Below are 6,488 nucleotides of genomic sequence, written 5' to 3'. Positions count from 1 at the left end.
CTCCCTGCCTGTCCAGCCTGCCATCCTGCCCTGAGGGGTGAGCAAGTCTTGTTCATAGATGTCGTCACGGCTCCTCCGGTCTACGCTGTCTTACGCCACCGTTGTCATGGCTCCTACGCTGTATTAGGCCTCCTGTCTCTCTGCTCTATATTCCCTTGTAGAAGCTTGGCACTGACACTGTCTTATGCTGGGGAAGATTTAGAAGATAGACACAGCCAGTTCTGCTGTGATGCAACATATGCGGTCTTGAAACTATGGCATCATTTCAAAGTTTCGTTTTAAAAAATAAGGGCATTGCACTTAAAACCTGAAAAAACATTGTAAGTGACCCAGTAAGAACAAAGATAAGAACCTGGTAAAACTGTTAGCACAATTGTACACAGGTTCGGTGGTCAGGATGTATATAAATAGTACAACACACCTGCCACTTTCCCTTGAAAAACCTGAAGTGGGCTTGGGGAAGGGGCACAGGCAAGACTGTAGCTTGTATGTTACAGCAAAGGAAGGAGGATGACCTAAAATAAGAGGGGTGGTTTCACCCTGGGTGATGTAGCTCAGTGGATTGAGCACTGGCCTGCAAATTAAAGGGTCGTGGGTTCAATTCCCAGTCAGGGCACATGCCTGGGTTGCGGCCCAGGTCCCCAGCAAGGAACTTGCTAGAGGCAACCACACATTGATGTTTCTCTCTCTTTCACCCCACTTCCATGCTCTAAAAATAAATAAAATATAAAAATAAAAGGGGTGCTTTCTAACACATGCTGTAAGACTGAGGGAGCTATAGATGTGTGTGTGTGTATACATTTTGAGTATTTCTGTGCAGTTTTCTGAGTTCATAGTACTCCTAGGTGAAATCTGCATCAGCATACAATAAATTGGCATTGTCCTTAAATCATTCCCTAGTGTATCAATCACATCCAAAGAAATTCACACTGACAAAACAAGTGCCGGAGCTGAGCTGACCATACCATACCAGGGGGGTGCAGGTACCCAGCAAGTGGTTTCTATTCATTGCAACAAAGTTCCAATTAGTACGTATCTACTTATACACGTACGATTTTGCAGAATGTGTTTGACCACCATTGTTCTCACACCAGATAGCTTGCTTCTAGGTCATCAAAAATTGATTGTAGTTTGGAAGCTATTGTTGCTAGACTATTATGCTCATTTCCTTCTGTTTCAGGTGTGTTCCTCTGTATTCTTTTCAGAGGGATGATTTCTCCTCATTGGTAATCAGCACAACTGAAACAACCCAAACTTTAATGCTTCCTCTGTGGCTTTTATTTCATTTTAGCTATACAAAGACTTCTCTTTTTCACTAACAGTGCTTCAAGATACAATTAGCTCCTTGAAAGGAAGGTAAAAGGGTATCACACTCTTTAGAATACCCGCATCCAAAATAAATGATAATTTCTAGTACTAAATAGGTCCATTCTATATTGCATTATTTTTATTGACCATGCAATGGTTTTCAGGGTCTAGAGTATAATGAAGAGTACCCCAACAGCAGGGCACTTTGCATTGCTAATCACTAATGATTAGAAATGTTAATATTAGTTTTCATAGCACTATTGCTAACATTGTTACTAATATTATTATTAACATTGTTACTTAGCTCTGAAATTTAAAAATTACTCATACTACTTTTTAAAAAGATTTTATTGATTTATTTTTAGAGACAGGGGAAGGGATGAAGAGAGGGAGAGAAACATAAGTGTGTGGTTGCCTCTCATGCAGCCCCTACTGGGGACCTGGCCTGCAACCCAGGCATGTGCCCTGACTGGGAATCAAACCGGCAACCCTTTGCTTCGCAGGCCCATGCTCAATCCACTGAGCCACATTGGCCAGGGTGGAAAATGAATATCTTACTGGGGGTCTTGGGTTTAAAAAATCAGAGTACCAAAATACTCCAGGGAATCATCAAACATCAGATGTGTTTAACATGTATGCATGTACACCTACCCATTCATGGGAATACTTAATAATATTTCACATCTATTCCCATGTTTTTACTTAATGTCATTATGGCTATAGGACGTAGCAGTCCTATTGCAAAAAAGTGCCACAGACATTTTATTATAAATTATTACAGCATATTCAACCAAGGACAAATGTTTAGAAATAAGAAATGCACAATTGTAAACTTCTTTTCTGTGACAACCAAAGTGCCTAATAAATTAATTGGTCTTATCATAAACACCAAGAAAATCAATTTTAAGTGAGTTGATTGTTTATAATTATTTTTTTATATAATGTGCTTTCTGAACACATTTAAAAGGATAAATAGTCCTTTCAATGCAGAGGAAAAGGACAGACGTTTCTCTAGCACAGAGTCAAATCCAAGGGAACTATAAAGCACACTTGGATGTTCACTGTGCCATGTTTATAATTATCTTTTAACACTTATTTTCAATCACGTGATTAATATGTTCTTGCTAGAAATCATTTGCTCATTATGGATCAGCATGAGAGAAAAGACCTTTTTGGTGTGGAGCACGAGGAAGCACATTTCCCACGCGTGAAAACCTGGCCCGATGAGCTGCTCCCCATCAGGGCAACCACTACCACCAGCCGATGAATCAGTTCCTAATTATCAGGTAGCCATGTAACCATCGTTTTCTGGAGATCAAATTAGCAAATCCTCTCTGCTCTCGAGAGCAGGCCCTCTTGGTTTCCTAACCAACAGTTATTTCCTCTCCTTCTTCCTTCCTCCCAGTCCCAAGTTAGCAAAGTATCCGATGGGCTGGGGTGAGAAAGGGGTAGCAGGAGCTGAGGCCCTCTCCCACACTAGAAACTGAGTTCGAATGAATAATATAAGCCAGGGTGTGCCACTGTGGGCAAACCACTGCCGTTTTGAGTGGGACAAGTTTGCATTATGCAGAACAATTTTGCTCTCATCAGGATGCTTCATATCCCTGATGTCTTCCCACTGTATGCCCCTAGGACTCCTGCCCCCAACATTATAAACAACTAGAACACTAAGGGGCATATTGCCCAGCACCTGCCCCGGGGCTGAGAACCACTGGTTCCCCAAACCTGGAATCAGCAAACTTCTTCTATAAAGGGCCAGACACTAAGCATTTTAAGCTTTGTGGGGCCATCTGATCTCTGTTGCAACTACTCATCTCAGTGGTTATGGTAGTTACCATGCAAGAATGACCATAAATCATCTGTAAATGACTGGGCATGGCTCTGTTCTCATAAAACTTTATTTATAAAAATAGGTGGTGGGCTATACTTGATCATTTGCCTATATCTGCAAGTCAAAACCAGCCACGACTCCCCTCACCAGGTAGATTTAAGAAAGACAAGAGATAGCATGAGAATTCTGGACAATGCAAGGTCAAGGGCCTCTGCTATGAGGTTTCCAGAAAAGTTGTGCACACTCCTAAAAAGGGAGACAGAGAAGGAGCCTGTCTTGTTCCCCACTCCTCATCCTTGGTCTTTGTTTGTGTGAAGACAGGACAGCCGGAGCTACTGCAGTCACTTCGTGTCCACGAGAGGTGGGGTGTATGTTCCAAGAGGGCATGTGGAAAAGATGACAAACCCCAGAGCTCCTCAATCCAGTGAACTTTACCTAAAGTGGCCCTGCCTCTGTGTTTCGTAGGCAAGAGAATAACTTGCCCTGCTCTTTAAGCTGTTTGTTGCTGCGCTTTCTACTTATTACTGCTGACAGTATCCTATAAAACACACTTGCATTTTGATCATAATGCTAAGGGTTACATATTTCCGCCAGAATATGAGTATGGCATTAAGATGGGCACTTGATAGCCACCGCCAAATTTCGAGTGTTTGTTCTCCAAACAACGGCCTTGCTGCTGTTCTCTAAGTACAGCTTTCAATAACACTAGAGAAAATATTGAAGAAGGACAGCATGTTCGTTGCTCTCTCAACTGCTTTTCCCTTCTTCCTCCATGCTATTCGAACCTTGATTCTGAGTGCTAGGATCTCGGGGACGGTGAGTCAGAACTGCACATCTCCTTGCCCTTCGCTGGCTGTGGCCACGCGACCCATTCTAGTGAAGGAGACTCTGAGGGAAGGTTCTCAGCTTCTGCCAAAGATGTTCCTCCGTGAATAAAAGAAGAGTCACCCCCCAAAAATGCCCACAGTGCTCTGCCAACCCATTTTCTGCCTCTGAATCCAATCATATGATGATGCGATGCCTGCAGCCGTGGCAACCACTTTATACCCACAAGGTAATGGGCATCAGACCGGTGGAGGAGAAAGAAGGAAAAAGTCTGAGTCAATGAAGCCTCATCAGGAGGAACCTACCTCTAGGACTGCATTGGTCCAGCTGTTGTTAGCCAAGTATTCCCTTACCTGCGGCAAAAATATGCTGATACACTCATAATCAGAAAGCATAATAAAGCACTGTGACATTTTAACCCTAAAGCATACAGGCTATTTAGGTTACACATGAACTAATGTAAGGTGTATAGGTGTCCCTAAAGAAACTGTCCTGCCCTGGCTGGTGTAGCTCAGTGGATTGAGCGCGGGCTGTGAACCAAAGGGTCGCTGGTTCGATTTCCAGTCAGGGTACATGCCTGGGTTGGGGGTCAGGTCCCCAGTGGGGGCCACATAAGAGGCAACCACACATGGATGTTTCTCTCCCTCTCTTTCTCCCTCCCTTCCCCTCTCTTTCTCCCTCCCTTCCCCTCTCTCTAAAAGTAAATAAATAAAAAGAAATTGTCCCTTCTGTTGCGCAGTTTTGATAGCCTGTTCCTAGGCATTAGACATAATAGACAATAACCTTGGAGGAGGAGCCCTAGGAGCCACATCCTGCGCTGTGCCTTCCACGTTGTTGAGCAAGCCTACTTTTCCAGTAGGGTTTCTACCCTTCCCTTCAAAGCATCCACCACCCAGCAAAGCAGCGAGTGGACAAAGGGGAAACAGGTTATGCAAAGCAGCAAGTGGACAAAGGGGAAACAGGTTATCTTGGCCTTTCGCTCTGAATGCTTTACTCCCTAGCAAGGAGGGGTTATTACATCTTCTTTACGGGCAAGAAAGCAAGCACGGCAGGAGAATATAAGCGTTTACAACCTAATTCTTATTCATGCCATTTAACATCGATTTGGGAAGAAAACAAATTGTTTACAGTAGCCACATTCAGAGGAAAGAGAATCCTCTCTGAGTGCAAAGTGTCCGTTTATGCGGAACTTCAAAAAGCCAGAAAGATAAAAATATTTATATATCTGAATCCACACATTCATTTGAAGAACCACGTGATGACGTTTGATGACATAGCACAGGGGCTAGCAAACTTTCTGGGGGCAGACATTTTAGCTTTTGTGGGTCACCTGGTCTCTGTAGCAACCACTCAACTTTCCCATTGTATAGAGAAAGCAGAATGGGTGTGGCCGTGCCAATAAAACTTTATTCATGGACACTTATATTTGAATTTCATATAATTTTATGGGATATTACTCTTTGATTTTGAGAAATTATATAAAAATGGAAAAACCAGCCCTGGCTGGTGTGGCTCACTGGATTGAGCACCAGCCTATGAACTGAAAGGTTGCCAGTTCAATTCCTAGTCAAGGCACGTGTCTGGGTTACAGGCCACGTTCCCAGGTGGGGGCATGTGAGAGGCCACCAATCACTGTATCTCTCACACACTGAGGTTAGTCTCCCGCTCCTTCTCCCTCCCTTCACCTCTCTCTAAAAGTAAATAAATAAAATATTGAAAAAATGGAAAAACCATTCTTAGCTTTACAGAAGCCCAGGCAACAGGTTGGAATTGGTCCACAGGCTGCAGTTTGCCAACCCCTGATCCCTGGCCTGGGACACAGGAAAAACTTTGAAATAATTTCTAGGTCAGCATCAAAAGTCGGAATTATGCCCAGTATAGTTTTATGTGTGTATCTTCTTGTATTCAGATGATGTTTAAAAAATGTTAACATATACCTGTAAGAGCTAGACTACATAATTAAATACATCACTCTAGTCTGGAAAAATGGAAGTTTGGGTTACACAGGACCACATCGGCACTACAGGGAGACAAACTAAAGGATTAACCAGTAGAGAAGGATTAGACACTTTACTGCCTCCTGTGTGTGTTTCATCAGCTTAGTTAAATAGCACTCTATTCTTCAGCCTGTGGACACGAGCCCAACGGCAAAGCCAAATTAGAAACTGACGGCATCAGAATCAAATTACAGTCCGAAAGAACACATCCATCAATATACCCACAGAATGTGGTTCTCAAAAGAACACAAGATCGTTCCCTTTAATGAATGGAAAACTATCAGAGGATAAGAGTTTTAAGATTGCTGCAAAAAAAAATGATAAAATTTAAGTTTAAATAATTCATATGCATTCCTTTTTGAGGGGGGGACAATAAGAAAATGATTTTGTTTCTGTTTATATTCCTACTAGAGAAAGCCTGATCTCGATATAAAAATGGAAGGAATTTTGCTTCAGAGCACCCAGTTCTATACAAAAAGTAAGAGATCATTTTTATGATAATACGCTCTCCCAGCTTTATCTTAATT

The 6,488-nt window shown here is 42.5% G+C and overlaps 1 non-coding gene across 1 annotated transcript; it reads right to left on the bottom strand.

Annotated features, from left to right (window-relative positions):
• Positions 1 to 2,247: 2,247 nt before the first annotated feature.
• LOC118987299 (small nucleolar RNA SNORA22) lies at positions 2,248 to 2,377 on the bottom strand. The gene has a single exon (XR_005066539.1). It is a non-coding gene; the product is annotated as a small nucleolar RNA SNORA22 (small nucleolar RNA).
• Between the last annotated feature and the right edge of the window lie 4,111 nt (positions 2,378 to 6,488).

The sequence above is a fragment of the Sturnira hondurensis genome, unplaced genomic scaffold (assembly GCF_014824575.4).
Source record: "Sturnira hondurensis isolate 20B ecotype Veracruz unplaced genomic scaffold, ASM1482457v3 Scaffold0005220, whole genome shotgun sequence".
Taxonomy (NCBI): Eukaryota; Metazoa; Chordata; class Mammalia; order Chiroptera; family Phyllostomidae; genus Sturnira; species Sturnira hondurensis.
This window is presented reverse-complemented; position numbering and strand designations above follow the sequence as displayed.